This window comes from Macaca fascicularis, chromosome 8 (assembly GCF_037993035.2).
Source record: "Macaca fascicularis isolate 582-1 chromosome 8, T2T-MFA8v1.1".
NCBI lineage: Eukaryota > Metazoa > Chordata > Mammalia > Primates > Cercopithecidae > Macaca > Macaca fascicularis.
In genome coordinates, this window is record NC_088382.1 from 132,437,218 (window position 1) to 132,455,836 (window position 18,619).

Genomic DNA, 18,619 nt, shown 5'->3' on the forward strand with positions numbered 1-18,619 from the left:
CACTGACAATAATTGGACTGGTGATGTGTGGAAATATCATCGCTGTTTAAATGCTTTGCTCCGCGATTGTTCTCTTGTGCTCTTGTACCTTTCCTTCTAGCCAGGTTTGCTGTCAGCTAAAGGATGCACCTGAAGATCGTGCTTCAGGGGAAAATGCAAGAAACCAAGATTTTGGGGCACATCAGCTGTATCAACTAATGTCCATTTAAAGGGGAAAAATACCACTGTTTGTTGGCACTGAAGAAAGGGTATTCCTGTGATGTAAGTGCAGTGTATCTTGACTTGCTGAAAGGGGGCCCCACCCGGCGTTTCTCATCCACATCAAGACCATGTGATTCAGCGGGGTGCTGTGCACTTATCAAAAGGAATCATGGCAATGTTTGATAGCAGTTGCTAACACTGTTACAGTGTGTGAGGCACAATGCTGTATATTTTACGTGCTTTATCGTTTAATTCTCACCACAACCCTGTGAGCTAAGTACTACTATTATCCTCTGTTTATGGTTGAGGAAACAGAGGCTCCAAGAGGTGAAGAAACTTGCCTGAGCGACCAGGCAAAAAGCAAATCCAGGCCTAACTTCATAGCCTTAACCAGTCTATTGTAGCAGCATCCAGCGTCATAGTTAGAATAAAAAGGTAAAGGGTCAAGTCCAGGCAGAAAAGGGGGAACAGTAGCCACTGTCCCGAAGTCTGAACTCCAGAATTTACCTGGATTTTTTTCCTTTATTCATTTATTTAGCACCTGTGGGTTGATTTCATTTATTCACTCAGCAACTATAATGTTCATTATACTAATAAGAACCCATAGCCATTAAGCATTTTTGTATGCCAGGCACCATCCCAAGTGCTTATGACTAGACTATTTTGTCTTCATGACAACTCTGATGTAAGTCCTCTCATTCTCCTTTTTCTAGATGAGGAGGCACAAGCCCAGAGAAGTTAGCTAACTTGCCCAAGACCAAACAGCTAATAAGTGGAGTGGCAGCCCTCAGAACACACGCACTCTGCCGTTGCAATGCAGAGCGCATAACCAGATGTTATGGAAACGCTGGGGAGACAGAGCCCTCCTGGCTGAAACACAAAGCACTGCATGCTCCACACATTATGGAGATGCTGGTGGGATACAGACTCCCTGCCCTCTAGGAGTTTGAGCTGACTGCAGGGAAGCACTCATTAAACCAAATCAAGCAGGCTTAGATAACTGCTATAATTGAGAAAACTAACCACTGTGGAAGCACAAGGAAAGGCATGATTCTTCTGCTCTGAGGGGATCACAGAGGGTCTCCTAGAGGTGGGAGCAGCTGAACTGCCCCATGAATGAAGAGGAACAATGTCTGGAGGTGTAGCCAATATCATTGCATTCAGCTGCTAGCAGCAGAATCTTGACTACCAGTGACTTAACCAGATAGGGACTTTTTTGTGTCAGACAACAATGGGGCGGGGAGTAAAGGGGGATGATGCCTCAGCTGATAGGGATGTTTTTGTGTCAGACAACAATGGGGCGGGGAGTAAAGGGGGATGGATGATGCCTCAGCTGTACCATTGGGAACCCAGACTCCTTCTTTCTACTTTGCCATGCTTAGAGTGGAGGCCTTTGGCCTTAGGTTTATCAACTCATGGTAGGAAAGTGGTTGCTATGTCTCCAGGCCACACATTTGCATTCCAAGAAAGAGAAAAAAGGATGAATGAGGCTCAGAGAGCTTTTACCTGGTACAGCTTCACTGCTATATCTGGGCAGGGGCACCCCTCTCAGGGACTTCTGTCCTTAGCTCATCGACCAGAGCTGTGCTACGTGGTGACTACTGCCAGGGAAGAGCAATCAAGTATTTTTAGTTGGACCCATTGCTGTCATGAGCAAATTGGGGTTCAACTTATAAGGAAGAAGGGGTGAAAGGAGAAACGGTTGTTGAGTTGGCAGGGAGGGCATGTGCTGCCAAAGATGAGAAAGAAGGGCCCTGGGAGCGGTGGACAGGTACCCTGGGGAGGTGGAGAGGGGGAGGCAGGGAAGGCTGTGCAAAGAGATAATGCCAGGCTTGGGGGTGGACCAGGAGGAGGTTGGCTTTTAATCTCTAGGTACTGGGAAGCTATGGCAGGTTTCTGAAGAGGAATTGTCACGTGTTTGGGGAAGGGAAGACTGAGACTGACAGCAGAATACCTTGTGCAGACAAACGAGCTTAGTTCCTATTTGAAATAAAACGAGTTCTGGAAAGTTTCAGGCCAGGGGACCCGTTTTGCCTCAGGGCAAAAAGAAGACAGTGTGCAACAAAGAAGTGAGGGATGATTTTCTTTTAGGTCCTGTCAATAAGAATCCGAACTTAACCTGATGTGAGTCAGCTGTTACAGGGAGGCAATCAGCTCGCCTTTCTGGATAATTCAGTTAGCGGGACTGGAAAAACTGGAAGGGGATGCCATTTACTCTCCAAACACTACACTTGCCTTTTTCCTGACCTTTGGGGTTCCTGGGCCCCAGCTGCAGCTCCAGCACTCATCAGCAGGACACCTTCGGCCATGACCCTCACCATTGCTTTAAATCAAGGAGATGATATCAGAGGATGCCAGAGGCCTTCCCAGCACCAGATTCCCCAGAATGGATTCTTCCAGCAAGGGCCAGCCTCTCTGATTCTCTTTGCTCAGGGTATTACCTTTATAATTTTGAGCTATTACTTACCTCAGTTTTCTTATCTCTGAAATGGAGATCATTTTAGTGGCTGCTGTATGAGTTGTTAGGAAACATAAGAAAGTTGTAAAAAGGCTTAGCACACACCTCCCATATGAATTGTGCTCAACAAATCATCACTGCAACCACCTCAAGGAAGTGACTTTATTGTAAATTTGAGGTGCCAAGTAATTAGCATGTGTGGATTTCATCATCAATCCCAGGACGCTGACTGTCCCATCTCATTGTCATTCCCCTTCTGCCTCCCCCCACCCCCAGTACACACATGCACTCATTTTGTGGCAAGTCTGAGCAACTATTGAAATGGAAACGTGACCCTGGAATATCACAGTGAGATGCTGGTGCATTGTTCAGATACCATAATGTGCTGTGTCATGGCCACATCCAGACAGTGCAGCTCAGGAAGGATGCTTGGCCGTGCACATGCCCCTTTGATAGACAATAAGGTAGACATTATTTTCTGTAGTGACGCGATTATTTCATTTTGAACTGAAACAAATCCTGATTCCCCTCCCCCACCCTTCTCTAATGCCCCCACCCTACACTGAACAGGTTGTGATTTTAAGAACATCCACCCACAGTCCGCTTCCTGTTCTTACGCTTGTAATCATGCAGTTAAGAGGGGCTGATTGGCAGTGGTGTGTGTGTGTGTGTGTGTGTGTGTGTGTGTGTGTGTGTAACAGACCCCAAGGAGAAAAACAGTCCTGACAGCAGTATATCAGTTTCCACCTAAACTTTAAAATGGAATAGGGACACCAGGGCCAGAACCTGTTTTCTTGCTGATACCTCTCTTTACCCCCTGGTGGACAATATATACCTGTTAAAAGCCACAGTTCACACCCTTTCTTCCTCTTTCTCTCCACCCTACTCCCTAACATTAGAAACACTTAGTGGAGATTAATCTTGTTACACAATGTTTCACTGCAATGGTATTTAACACATAACAGAATCTGCAGTGAATGAAATTCTTGTGCTATTGATCCATAGGGGATCAATATGAAGGAATGTGAGCCAAGGCATTCATTGTGGTGTAAGAGATTTGTGATATATTTTAGGGGTGCACATACCTAGTTTGGGATGAAAGAGCGGGAAGCCCACGCCGAGTTTATCTTTCAGAGAGAAATCAGCAAAATCCAGGGACCATTTCCTGTCAAGTTCAGGGTCAGAGAATAGATTCATGGATCTCTGGGGCTTCAGGGAGTAGCCGGATTGAGTTAGCTCTTTCTTTGGAAGGAAATCTCCCTGTTGGGGGCCCAGGGGCCACTTGGGAGAGACAGAAGGAACCTACTATTGAGGCAGAGAGCAAGAAGGTTATGAATGAGAGTTCCTGGGCTATAGCCTCTCCTTGTCCTGGTTGGATGCCTGCAACTGCAGCTGCTGGGCTCAAAAACATCTGCAGAAAACTGAGGAAGGACCAAAAGTCTAAGTTAAGGAGGCAGCGGCAGGCACTCATGCATGCCTGCGTACGCTGTGCAGAGGTGACCGTTTAAACCAGTGTTGCAGAAAGACTCAAGAAAAACAGTCCTCAGCAGGCCTGACATTTATGCCCCCACAGCCATCTCACCCCCCCACAGCCTGGTACACTCTGGCTGGTGAAACTGAACAAATACAAAGCTCCCTACACAACCAGATGCACAAAGCTCCCCATATACCCAGACACAGCACAAGCACACGGTGTTCACCATGTTAAGAACAGCAACAGCCCCTGAAAAAGTAAGCACCTACTATGTGCTAGGCACTCTGCTAAACACTTTCCCTTCACGGTGTCATTTAATCTGACCCTGAGGAGTAAATTGAGAGTGGCGGTGTAATTCCACTTAAAAGGTAGGAAAAATGCGTTAGCATGGTGGCTCACACCTCTAATCCCAGCACTTTGGGAGGCTGAGGCAGGTGGATTGCTTGAGCTCAGGAGTTCGAGACCAGCCTGAACAACACGGTGAAAACCCATCTCTACAAAAAATAAAAAAGTAAAAAATTAGCTGGGTGTGGTGACACACACCTGTAGTCCCAGCTACTTGGGAGGCTGAGACAGGAGGATGGCTTGAGCCGGGGTGGTCAAGGCTGCAGTAAGCCATGATCATGTCACTGCACTCCAGCCTGGGTGAGGGAGCAAGACCCTGACTCAAAATAATAAAAAATTTTAAAAGATAGGAAACTAAAGCTCAGAAGGGTTAAGTACTTATTCAAGGTCACAGAAAGAAGGTAGCAGAGACAGAATTCAAACTCGGCTTAGTCTGATTCCAGAGCTTTCTGATATTGTACATAAGTCTTCTGGAGGCCTGGCCCACATCAGCCTGGAAGAGGTGTGGGGAGAAGGGACCGTTTTAGATCGTGCTTTGGGATAGTCTGATTGCTTTTCTGATAAGGGGTATAGAGGTGCATGCCTGCCTGCATGAATGTGCGTGCACGTGTGCGCATGAGAGTTTAGTCAAAACAGGAGAGCATTACAAATCCGCGCCTGTTATCTACAGCTCCCCCAAACCACCCCTCCTCAAAAGAGGCCACTGTAAAGCTTCTATTAGTGTCTCCAAGAGAACATTCTCCAGGGGCATTGCGCCCTCCGCCCTCTCCTCCCCGGATCAGGAGGGAAGGAATCCCCGTGGGCCGAAAGCTGCAAAGTTGGAGCTGGAGGAGAATCTGGGTGCTCCTTTCAGGATGCAGAGTGGCCTCGCCAGCCAATGGGGGAAGGGGGTGGAGGAAGCAGGCGGAGGGAGGGTGGAGAATGGCTGTGTTGCTGTTTTTATACAATAAAAGAGGATCATTGTAATTGGGAGCCTTTGAATCATAACACGTCTGCCTATGGCTCTCCCCAGCTGCAGAGCCATTTAGTTAAATAGCGCACAGAAAACTCCTTTCAGCTGATATTACGTTCCCGCTGTTCTTAAAATATGAGACTGGGCTGAATTGCTCTAAGGACAAAGCCATCTCAGGCGTCCCCACCCCAGCCCCTGGGTGTACCCAGAACCCCCCAGGGATCTCCATAGCCTGTGGAGGAGGAAGTTTAGAACTTATTTTCATTTGCATGGCACCCTGTCTTTTTGAAAATAGATTAAGATATTTGCACACTGCCTGGTCAGAGTTGGATGTCATAGTGAAGTTGTTTGTGGCAGTGGTGGTCTGGAGGGAGTAGGGAGAAGCCAGGAGGCCAGCACTGGTGGTGATGGGGTGTGCCTTTGCTTTTGTGTAGGGGAGGCAGAGAGGTAGATAATGCAGGGACGTGAACTGACAGTTAGAAGCTGGAGAAAGAGACTGTCCTCTGGCCAAGACATTTAGGGGAAAAGATGGGTTCCAGGCAGGAGAGGATTGAAGTGCCAGCTCTCCTAATAGAGAACTCTGAGGTTTCATTATCTTGTAGAACTGCCTGTTACTTTCTTCTGGGGAACTTTGTGCTAGAGAATTGATTCTGAGCATGTGGTGAATTTCTGCCAGAGACACGTAGTCCAGGAGAGCCCGAAGACTTCACGTTATTTCCAAGAACCAGGGCTCTTGGACAGAAAGAGCCACAGAACGGAAACGGTCTTGATCACTTCGCAGTTAATGGTAAACATTCTAAAGAACAGAGAACTTGCATTTGACAGTGTGAACTTGGACAGTGCCTGACTTTGGCGCTTTTAGAATGGGATTTATGGATTTCCTGGTACAGGATATATAATGTCCTCTGGAATCACTGAAAGAGGATTTTGAGAGGATGAGTCTAATAGCAACATGGTGCATTAGTAGGATCCAGGAATGCTGTAGCTGAAAAAAATTTTAGGGATCACGTAGCCCAACTGAGGCCAGGAAAGGTAAGATAATTGGCCCAAGGTTATACAGTCCTATGGGCATGTATTATTTTTCTTCTTCTCTACAGTCTAGCTAAGGCCCTTCTGTTTCCTGGGCCAGCCAGCTCATCACAGCATCTTCTCTCCCCGCTTCCATTCCTCTTTCCAATCAGCACTCACTGAGCGCCTCCCAAAGGAAGAAAACAATGTTCCTGCCTTCAGAAAGGTCACAGTCATTGGCACTTAGCCACAACACCTGCTGCCCATCCTCATGCTAGCCCTCACTGACATCACAAGCACAATTCTACATGCGTTTTGTGGGTGTGCTCGGACAATCCTAAGAGAGGTTGGGATTCTGTTTTGTTTTTGTTGTTGTTGTTGTTGTTGTTGTTGTTTTTGAGACAGAGTCTTACTCTGTCACCCAGGCCGGAGTGCAGTGGCATGATCTCAGCTCACTGCAACCTCTGCCTCCTGAGTTCAAGCGATTCTGCTCCCTCAGCCTCCCAAGTAGCTGGGACTACAGGTGCATGCCACCATGCCTGGCTAATTTTTGTATTTTTAGTAGAGACGGGGTTTTACCATGTTGGCCAGGCTGGTCTCGAACTCCTGACCTCAAGCAATCCTCCCATCTCGGCCTCCCAAAGTGCTGGGATTACAGGCATCAGCCACCATGCCTAGCCCGATGTTGAGATTCTGTTATCCCCATTTAACAGACAGGAAAGTACAAAGTGGGGAAGTCCTTTATCCAAGAGTTCTGGAAGCCAGACAGGCTTATGCCACACCTGATGTTCATCAAGCCTGGGCACATTTAACCCCTCCTGCCCTCCATGCACCTATAGCTCCAGCAAAAGGGCTGTGGTCCCTCCTCCATGGATTAGAACCTGTGGCTGAGCCACAGTCCAGCATGGAGGATAACAGCAAGGATGGGTGTGCATTCAGGGTCTTCCTCTGCCAACGGTCTTCCTCACCCATGATTTCCCCCAATTTATTGGATGCTTCAAGTATCCTCGCAGTGTAGCCCATGTCATTTGCACAGCAACCCTACAGAGTAGATAATACGAAGGTCAGAGCCAGAACTCAACACAGGTCTTTGGAATCCAAGACTTGAAGAGTTTCACCCACATCAGGCAGTTGCCTGCAGCAGTCGCTGCAGCCAGAGTAGCTGATTGGGAGACCTGTGTGGGCACGGGCAGGTCACTTAGAGACACAGGATCTTGGGTGACTGCTCACTTTAGTTCCCCAAAGTCCCCCTAAAAATAAAGGCACTTCAAGGGAATTTAGGCAACCTTTAAGTGAGCAACAGATACTTATTTGAGCATAATAATAAGGGTTAAGATGATGTATAGGGGCCAGGCGCAGTGGCGCACACCTGTAATCCTAGCACTTTGGGAAGCCGAGGCCGGTTGATCACCTGAGGTCAAGAGTTCAAGACCAGCCTGACCAACATGGTAAAACCCCATCTCTACTAAAAATACAAAAATTAGCCGGGCGTGGTGGCGCATGCCTGTAATCCCAGCTACTTGGGAGGCTGAGGCAGGAGAATTGCTTGAACCTGGGAGGTGGAGATTGCAGTGAGCTGAGATCGTGCCACTGGACTCCAGCCTGGGCAACAGAGTGAGACTCCATCTCAAATAAATAAATACATAAATAAAATGATGTATAGGATACTCTCAGGCATTGTGCAATGCTGTGCCATAGGTATTATCATTAGCCCTATTTTCTAAAGTAGCATAATGGAGATATAACTTACGTACCCAAGCGTCACCCACTTTAAGTGCACAATTTATTGACTTTTAGTATATTTACAAAATTATGTAACCATTACCACAGTGTGACTTTAGAACATTTTTATCACCCCAGAACGAGACTCTGTATACCCATTAGCAGTCACTCTCCATTTCCTTTTTCCACTCCCCACCCAACTTAGCCCAAGCCCTACACAGCCACTAATCTACTTGCTGTCTCTGTAGATTTGCCTTTTCTGGACATTTTATATAGGTGAAATCATATACCATGTGGTCTTTTGTCTGGCTCCTCTTCTTTCCCTTTTGAAGTTCATCCACGTTGTAACACGTGTTAGTATTTTGTTCCCTTTCATATCCTGTTGTGTGGATATACCACATTTTGTTAGCCATTCATCAGTTGGTAGACAATCGGGTTGTTTCTGCTTTATGGTGATTATGATGCTGCTGCTGTGAACATTCCTATACAAGTCTTTGTTTAGAGATGTGTTTTCATTTCTCTCAGGTAGATACCCAGGAGTGGAATTGCTGGGTCGTATGGTAACTCTATGTTTAACTTTTTGAGAAACTGCCAAACAGTTCCCCAAAGTGGATGCATCATTTTTGTGTTCCCACCAGCAGAGTATGAGGGAGTTCTGATTTTGCTGCATCTCTGTCCATCCTTGGTATGGTCATTAGCCCTATTTTACAGGTGAGGGAACCGAGGCACAGAGAAGGAAGGGTCCCATGGCTAGGGTGGAAGAGCAAGACACACACACCTGACTGGTCAGTGGACTACCCAGGGCCAGGACTAGAGAAAAGCAAATGAGGTACCCAGCGTGCAAAGTTGACACCCACTCTCAGGTTCATACAAGTGCAGGGTGGCACCTGAGAGTATGTCCTTAAATTTCACTTCCTGGGTAACTGATTTGCAGCGTACCTCACCCTGCTCCAGGCCCTGCCACCACCCTGCTCCTAGTGTATAGGGCACTGTGCTCACTGTTGTGGGCGTGAACACAGAGATGGCCACACCACTGCCCTTCCCTGGAGGTACTCAGTCTGACCAGAGAACCCATGCATCTGCAGCCCCCATAGCTAGACTGGCTGGACTTGCAGAGCCTGAATCACTGCTCACAGGGTTGCTGTGAGAATTACAGGGGATCATACCTGTGAAGCACTTAGCACAGTGCCTGGCACCTACGCATGCCCCAGAAGTGCTGGCTGGTGTCATTGTTGTCATTGGCATATGTCTGACCTTACCTCCTGTGAGGATGCCTCTAAGTCCCTGTAGGTTGAGGGACATCCTTATGCCTTTCATCTGTGATGGGTGGCCCCATCCTATCCCATGAAAGGAGAGGCCATCACCCAGGGACCAGGAAGTGGCCTGGGATGAAGGAAACTGGACATCCAGACCCTCTTCAGCCCCACTGATCCTGACCTGGGCATCACAAGTCCCAGCCACAGAGCCCAGCACTGGCTCCAGTTGAGCTCAGGGGTTCTGCTCTGGGCTGTAGACACTCCATGCCTGGCTCTGTTATCTCCAAAGCCAGAGTGCATTGCCGTGCTCCCCACACATGAGAAAACACCTGCCAGATGATACTTGGGGCAGCCATGGTGAGCCAAGCAGGGGCCCTATCGTGGCGTTTTTTGTAACCAGCTTAGTCTGCTGGTCTTCAAGGGTTCAGTTCAGGGAAGGGAGGACTAATTGATCTGTCTTAGAAGATTTGGGAAATCGACTTTGAGAACTCTAGATGAATAACAGATGTGATGTGTTGGTTACAAAAATGATAGACATGATGAGAGCCTTCTTTCCGGTTTGGTCAAAGGCTACGTAGATTCCGCACATGGCTCAAATGGACTCACCCCTCTTAATCACAGAAACTCAGGAGGCCCTACCTCTGGGAAAGACTGCTTGCTGGCAGGGCCATGGGACCAACGGCATCAGACCTCCTATTGCCGCTCTCCCCAGCCCTGTGCACACACCATGTCCTGGCACCCACCTGCTGGCACACCGTGAGTGTGGGCCATCTGTGCTGTAAGGTCCCCTGTTGGGAGATACCTTTTGTCTTATGCTATCCACCTGTCATCGTACATGTGGGTTGGTGCTATGATGAGTCCTTGAGTTTGCTGAACTCTGGAGCTTTATGCTTTGATTCTCACCTCCCTACCCTGACCCCCTGCCACCTGAGCACGTGAGCACCCAGCTTTCACTGAATGATTGCTCAATAAATAGTTGTTATATTGATACATAGAATTCAAGGAAAGAGAGTCTAGGTATGTTGAAATAGGAGTATGACCTCATGTTGGTCCTGACTGCACAAAAGTGAATAGAAACTCTTCCAGAGGTGACTTTTTTTCCCATCTGTTTTCTTTTTTTTCATATTTTATTTTTCTAACAAGAGGGAAGGAGGAAGTCTTATTGGAAGGAATACATGTTGTGTCATCTGTCACCAACCTCTCCCTTCCTCCACGCTACTGAGGTTCTAAAACACCAAATTTGTTCATGTTTCACTAACCGCCTAAAAACTTCTCCTGGTCACTGCTTTCCTAGGGGTCAGAAACCCAAATGCTTTCAAGAGCTTTGCAGGTAGCATAAAAGAGTAAAGGGGTCAAGTGTAGAATAGTAGGAAGCAGTGGGAGTGGGTCAGACCAGAGAGCAAATCTCCAGTCTAAAGATATTTAGATTTTTTAATGGACTCTCCAGTCCACTACAGACTTCCCATTATAATTTCTGACCCATAGGATCAAGTCCACATTCATGACCCTAGCATGGTAGCTCTTTGAGAGCTGAGCTCTACCCACCAGGCATGTTTTGCTCTAAAAACTTCCACCCCTGCCACATACCCCACACTTCAGTCATATCAGACTGACCCCTGAACCCCAAATGCACTGTCCTCTTTCCCCTTTCATTCCTTCTCTTCAGAAAGACTCCTGTAGTTCCTTCTTCCCAGAAAGAATGTCCCCAAACTTAGCAAAACCTACTTTTTTCTACTCTAGAGATGTTTGTTCTCTCCTCTAAGAGGCCACTGTACCATGGAAATAACCTGTTAGAAATCTTAGCTGATGGATTTTGATCTGTTTATACATCTGCATCCCTGAAATACTATGAGCCACTCCTCCACCCCAAGAGAAAGCTTCCTGTTTGTCTCCGTGTTCCCAGCACCAGCACAGGGCTGGCCCACTTCATAGGCTCGAAATGAATGTCTGTGCAATGACTGGATGGTTACATGAATGAGGAAGTGGCTCTTTCACTACAGCCTATAGGGAGTTCTAGGCTCCCGGGTTGGCACAGGTGCAGAATGAGTTGTTGCTCGCTGCTGCCCCTGGCGGCAGGTCATTGCCACAGCCTGGACTATAGTCACTGGACTATTTTAACAGGAAGCATTCAAGGCAGTGTCTATCCCAGGCCAGCTTTGTCCCAAGTTCAGGCGCTCTTGGCCTCTCTTGGCCAACCTGCCTGCCTCCCTGGCCTAGCCATGCTCCCTTGTCTGGACCCCTGGCCTCTGGGCGCAAGCTGGGTCCACTTCCTCCCTTGAGCTTGGCCTTATCCCTTGTTTCCTCTTGGGAGTACCATCTCCACCTTCCTTCGTGGCACAGAGAGCAATATCACAGCAGTCCTTGCAGGATCTTTCTCCTACTTCCAATAGTAAACTTTTTTTTTTTATAGAGTCTGAACTTGAGACCAAATGGTATTTTAATGGTGGTAGGAAGGCAGGATGTAAATGTGTTAAGTGTCAGCCATGGAACCAAGCGTGTTGTATACTATACCTTGTTTTATATTATTTAATCCCAACTACCCCCTTTGGTAGAAATTTTTGTTCTCATTTTACGTATGAGGAAATTGAGGCTTCAAAGAAATTAACCTGCCTGAGTTACACAGTGAAAGGCAGATGCAGGCTGGGCAGGTGGTTCCTTGGCAAATTCCTGGATTTGAAGCCAGGTCTCAGTGACATTTGAGGCCATATACTTGCCCTGTCACATTGTTGGACTGTTATGTAAAAGACATTAAGATTCTTTGTTTAGGCTGGGCGCAGTGGCTCACGCCTGTAATCCCAGCACTTTGAGAGGCCAGAGTGATCACCTGAGGTCAGGAGTTTGAGACCAGCCTGGACAACATGATGAAATGCTGTCTCTACTAAAAATACAAAAATTAGCCGGGCATGGTGGCGGGCACTGCTGGAGCCTGAGGCAGGAGAATCGCTTGAACCCAGGAGGCAGAGGCTGCAGTGAGCCGAGATCGTGCCACTGCACTCCAGCCTGCACAATGGAGTGAGACTCCATCTCAAAAAAACAAAAACAAAAACAAAAAAAGATTAAGTCCTTTAGCAAGTAGGATATGTAGACACTGGCCCTGTCTTCCCTGCTAGAGTTTAAGATTTTGCTTATGAGGCTTATGAGAGACCGCACAACCGGAACTAGTAATGGCAGCATCTTTTTCCTTTCCCTTTGGAGGCACTCCTTGGCACTAACACAGCCTCTGATAGCCTCTAATCTAACAGGATTCCTGAATCCAGGCCCACAAAAACACAGCCTCTCATCCTCAAGACCCTGTCCTCTTGCAGTTTTGTCACTAGTGAGATAGTGGGATTATTAAGATTTAGTAAATCTTAAATCTTAGTGTGCCATCTTTTGTAACAGGAAAATGGGCTCGGGATTCCAGTCTAATATTTGTGTGTGCACATGCCCATGCTTAAGTAACAGAGAGTAGCAGACCGTTCTGTAACAACTGTGTGTAGGGGAGAAAACCTAGTTTCCTTTCTTTCCCTTTTTAGGTTCTTTGTGGAGACGCTGTCCTGAAAACAAAAGTCAGACTAACAGAAGAAAAACAACCAAATGTTTATTAATGCATGCTCTGCCCGTCACGTGGGAGAGGCCTTAGTTTAAAAGTATCAAAGTGGTGGCTTAGGGACCTTACTTAAATAGTGTTTTAACAAAGAGCCATAAATCCTGTATAGTGACAAGGCAAAGAAGAGAGCAGTTCTAGTCTTTGAAAAGGCGGGAAAATGTGGGAAGACAGTAAAATCTGTTCCCAGATTCCTCGGGTGCCTGCTGGTGCCTCCTTTGGGCTGCTAAGTCCGTGCTGTCTCCAGCAAGGAAAGATTTGTGTCCTCCCATCAGGCAGTTGCAGGCTGGGCATTGTCAATGTCTTTCACTTAACAATCCTCAGTAGTTTGGAGAAAAGTATTTTTGGTTTCCTTCAGGTGCAGGGATAGGCATTGGATGAGATATGTGAGTAGTCAGGTTAGGCTAAGCTATGATATGGTGATAGGTAAACCCTGATATCCCAGTGGCTGCATAAGGCAGAGTTTATTTCTTCCTTTCATGAAGTCCACTGAAGGAGTACAGCTCTGTAAGGCAGCTTTCCTCCAAGCTGTGACTTGGGGATCCATGCTGCTAAAATTTTGTAGCCACTTTGTTTGAAACAACTGGCTTTCAGGCTGCTGGAGGGGAGGAAGAGAAAAGGAAAGGGGTACATACCCACTTTCTAAAGTTGCCACTTCCGCTCACACAACCCCGCATAGCTGCAAGGAGCCTGGAGACTGTGGGGGAAGCACATGACCGTCGGACCAGTAGTGCCTGTTTCTGCCCAGAGAACCTTGGCCTGGCTGTGCAGCTTCAGCAAGCATTGTGCCCTGTTTTCTCTTCCGCTCAGCAAGGCAACCAGTTTCCCTTTTACCTCTAATAGGATTCCCGAATCCAGGCCCACAAAGAGTTTCAGGGCAAAGCCCAGACCCGAACAGAAGCTTCCTGACACTTAGTCCAGTACCGTCTTTGACACTAAGGACAGCGCTCAGTTGTCCCTCCCAACGAGATGTGGAGGAGCAGTCCTGGGCTCTGAACGGCCACCCAGATATTAAAAAAAATAAATTTCTTTTGCAGCCTATTTGCTTTTCTTACATTTTGTAGGATACCATTACAATTTGGTTTTACATTGAGCATCCAGTCTGGCATAAAGAAAATTAACATTTAATGAGCCTCTAATTACTGCCAGCACTAATGATACTGAGCATAACAATAGTCATGCTAATGGCTGACAGTTACCAGGAGGGTTCAGTGTGCCAGGCCGATTCTCAGAACTGCACGGATTAATTAATCTGTATACTCCGCCCAACTCCTCTGGGAGGGCGTCCCTGTTGTTCTCCTCCTGAGAGAGGCCTGATTATCTCTATGGAATAGAAAAGGAAACTGAGTCTCAGAGAAGTGAAGCAACGCAGCGAGGAAGGGGAAGAGCTAGACTGGTCTTGCTGATTCTAAACCCAGCACTGGAGGGTGCAAGTATGTTGGGGGATACAGAAAAGGCCAGCGCTTGAAAGCTGTCTGTGTATTCTGCTACACCTGTACATTCGGGGTATATCAGAAGTGTTAGGGATGCCGGACACTTTGTTCATTCCTGCAGGAAATATTCGAGCCTCTACTATGTGTCAGGCACCGTGCTGATCAGGAGGGACCCTACAGTGCTGAGGGAGATAGTGCTTTCAGTCTAGACTTGTTTATTCTCCATTGAAGTTCCTTGATTTTTAAAAATATCATTTAAAGGTAGCTGCAGAACTTTGATCTCACATCCTGCCAGAGAATGGTGGTGCACTGGAATTTTGGCTCTGAATACATTGCACGGGGCAGATGGACTCAACTCAAAAAGTAAGGACCCGGCCGAGCACAGTGGCTCACACCTATAATCCCAGCACTTTGGGAGGCCGAGGCGGGCGGGTCACTGGAGGTCAAGAGTTCAAGACCATCACGGCCAACATGGTGAAACCCTGTCTCTACTAAAAATACGAAAATTAGCTGGGCATGGTAGGTCCCAGCTACTCGGGAGGCTGAGGCAGGAGAATCACTTGAACCCAGGAGGCAGAGGTTGCAGTGAGTGGAGGTTACAGTGAGCTGAGATGGGGCCACTGCACTACAGCCTGGGGACAGAGCAAGACTGTCTCAATTAAAAAAAAAAAAAGTGAAAGAAAGAAAAGTAAGGACCTTCTTCAACCAACTGACCCTGTAATTAACCATCCAAGCATTTGTTGGTTACCAATTTTGCACTAGTTCCTGTGGTGAACTGTCAGCCAACCACTATGAAAGCCAACATTTGAATCACCTAGTCCAATCCCCTGGGGCTTTATAAGAGAGGAAATGGAGGCTCTCTCTAAGTTGTGAATTGCCCAGGATTCCTCTGCTACTTTAAAATGTGCCCACGTCAAAGCTCGCTCCAGAACAACAAACCATACCCGTGACACAAACAGCACTCCCCCCTCCTCTACACTTACATGAAGGAGCGAGCATGACAGTGTTTCACCACTCCCAGCCCTTTTGATGATAAGCCTCTACTTTTGATCCTGATCACCACCCACGGTGTGCAGGGCAAGAGAGTCAGCCCAAGCCTCATCTCCCCACACAGCTGCAAGGTTTGAGGGAAGTGGGTTAGGCAGTGGCAGCTCTTCCCTCCATCACAGAGAAAGAAAATGACACATACAAGATCAAACGCTAACTAGCCATGGAACCTGAGCTAGCATCCTTTGTTTTTGGCTTGTGCGCCACAATTTTTTTTTTTTTTTGCTTGTTTTTTAGTATTAGAATTTCATCCAAAGTTCTCTGACAAAGATAGTTATTTAAAATTGGTGGTGGTGGGGAGGTAAAAATGGGGGAGATAAGAATCCAGAGAAGCCGTCTATTAAATATCTTTTTGGTGAATTTCGACTTTCTTTTTTAGCTTATGTTTTAAATTCTGGAATTTTGTTCCCAGAAAATAATACTGTGACTTGATGATCTCCACAGAGCGGAGGACTTGGTTATAGCTCTTAGCCCACCAATAATCCGTGGGGGAAGGCTGAGGGCTCAATTTCTGTGACTGCTGGGCTAGGTGACCTGGCAGCATCCTGACGTCCAGGAAGCATCCTTTTCTCCCACATTCCGGAGGAGAGTCCTGTCCTCCTGACTCTCAGCCCTCCGACTTTGCTTTGTAGGAGTAATGGGCATTTACATTTACTTTACTTTTTTTTTTTTTTTTTTTTTTTTTTTTTTTTTTGAGGTGGAGTTTCGCTCTTGTTGCCCAGGCTGGAAGCAATGGCGTGACCTCAGCTCACTGCAACCTCCACCTCCCAAACGATTCTCCTGAATCAGCCTCTCGCGTAGCTGGGATTACAGGCATGTGCCACCACACCTGGCTGATTTTGTATTTTTAGTAGAGGTTTAGTAGGGGTCTCACATGTTGGTCAGGCTAGTCTCAGAATCCTGACCTCAAGTGATCTGCCTGCCTCAGCCTCCCAAAGTGCTAAGATTACAGGCGTGAGCCACCACGCCTGGCCTAAATTTACTTTTGAGAGAAGAAAATGCTTTTTACTCCCTCCTAGCTCATCTGGTACAGCAGGAGTCAGCTTGTCCTGCAGTTCAGATGGCCTTGATGGCAGAAGACACCGGTCACCGTTATGTCCCTTTCATCCCAGCCCCCATCCCATCTTGCCCTCTTCCCCTGTCCTGGATTCACATAGTAGCTATAGCCAGAGTCATGGTCGTCCCTAATGTTTCTGCTGTGAGGCACCCCTGCAAGGAAGCCTCAGTGCGGTGCCTGCAAACCCTGGCTTCTGCAAAGACTGGAAGGGAGTATCTGTGTCCTGGACAGCATAGTACAGCCCCCGAGCTGTAACGGCCACCCCTTGTTCAGAGTAGGTGATCAATAAATATCTGTGGAATTTCTGAGCCAGGCAGTGTTGATGGACCCACAGTGACACTTATCCGGGACACAAGCCGTTGGAGACTTGGCACATTGGGAATTTGTTCTGGCAACTGATGAAGCATCTTTGCAACATGTGTTATCAGTAACCCTACATTCAGGTTAACAGTGAGTGCTTGATTTAATCATGAGAATAGCTGTGGTCACTAAAAAGCCAAGTATTTTCCCAAGGCCGGGGGGCAGAGAGAGAGAGAGAGAGGATGCAGAAGCAGAAGCTAAAGAACTAAGAACATTTTTCTTCTTTCAAAACCATGTGAGGAGTTGTCAAAACAAAACCTACAACTGGAGTTATGGCTTGTGTAGACAGGTGCACGTGCATGCAAACATACAAATACACAGAGCCAAAACACGGCGCAGCTCAAAAGTTAAATATTTGTTAACCTTTTGGCTTGACGGTATATAGGTGTTTGTGTATAACTTTAACAGCATAAAAGGCACATGAAAGCTGATGATCAGTTTTGTAAGTTCCAAGTTGCAGATACTCAACTCTGCAAATCAAAGCTTTCGATGAGCAAAGAGGCTATACATTTTCTGTAGTGTTTGGCAGTTTAAAATAACAACCCATGAAAAAATTCGTAATTCTAGGTTCGCGGAAAGAGACCGTTTATTGCTAATTGCCTGCTTCATTCTAAGTATCTGTAATAAAATTCTCAGGGCATATTGTACAAATTATCATTTTAATAAAATAATTACTTAAGTAAACATATTCCTGCAAATTTCCCATAATGACTCTTTCTGTGACGTGGAGTTTCATAAGTTAGGACTTGACAACCGTCCTCACGAACAGGTTTTTGACATGGGGCTTATATGTGAGGACCCTGGGAACACAGGGGGATGTTTTCCTTTCAGAAGATGAGTCAAGAGACTAAGAGGCCCGGCACGGTGGCTCACATCTGTAATCTCAGCGTTTTGGGAGGCCGAGGTAGGAGGACTGCCTGAGTACCCAGGAGTCTGAGACTAGCCTGGGCAACACAGTGAAACGCCATCTCTACAAAAAAAAAAAAAAAAAAAAAAAAAAAAAACACAGCCAGGCTTGGTAGCACACACATAACATATGGTCCCAGCTACTTGGGAGGCTGAGGTGGGAGGATCACTTGAGGCTGGGAGGTAAAGGCTGCAGTGAACCATGATTGCACCACTGCACTCTAGCCCAGGCAACAGAGTGAGACCTCATCTCCGAAACAAAAAGAGATTAAAGAGGCAGAGACACTTCGTCATATCCTCCCTTGCCCTAAACGCACGTCTGGAGGAAGATGACTGCCAGTTCTGGACACTCTGGCTTTCTGTTTGGATGCACTGACTTGGAACTTTTCTACAATTCGGAAATAAGTATGAGGCCTGAGATAAATTCCACATGCAGACAGGGGTCAGAAGACCTGGGATCACCCTGCCCAGCCACCCACGGCTGCTGACTTTTGGTGGGTCATTTATCCCCTCTCTGGCCACAGTTTCTCCACTTAGAAAGTGGAGGTGGTTGTACAGTTCCTGGAATCACCTTTCTTTTTTTCTTTTGACAGAGTCTCACTCTGTCATCCAGGCTGGAGTGCAGTGGCACAATCTCAGCTCACCTCAGCTCATCTCAGCTCAGCCTCCACCTCCCGGGTTCAAGCGATTCTCCTGCCTCAGCCTCCCAAGTAGCTGGGATTACAGGCGTGTACCACCGCGCCCAGCTAATTTTTATTTTTTTAGTAGAAATGGGGTTGCACCATGTTGGCTAGGCTGGTCTTGAACTCCTGGC

At 47.0% G+C, this 18,619-nt stretch overlaps 1 protein-coding gene across 5 annotated transcripts in view; it reads left to right on the forward strand.

Annotated features, from left to right (window-relative positions):
• ZHX2 (zinc fingers and homeoboxes 2) overlaps positions 1 to 18,619 on the forward strand; it is a 193,881-nt gene that overhangs the window by 2,116 nt on the left and 173,146 nt on the right. The window lies entirely within an intron of this gene.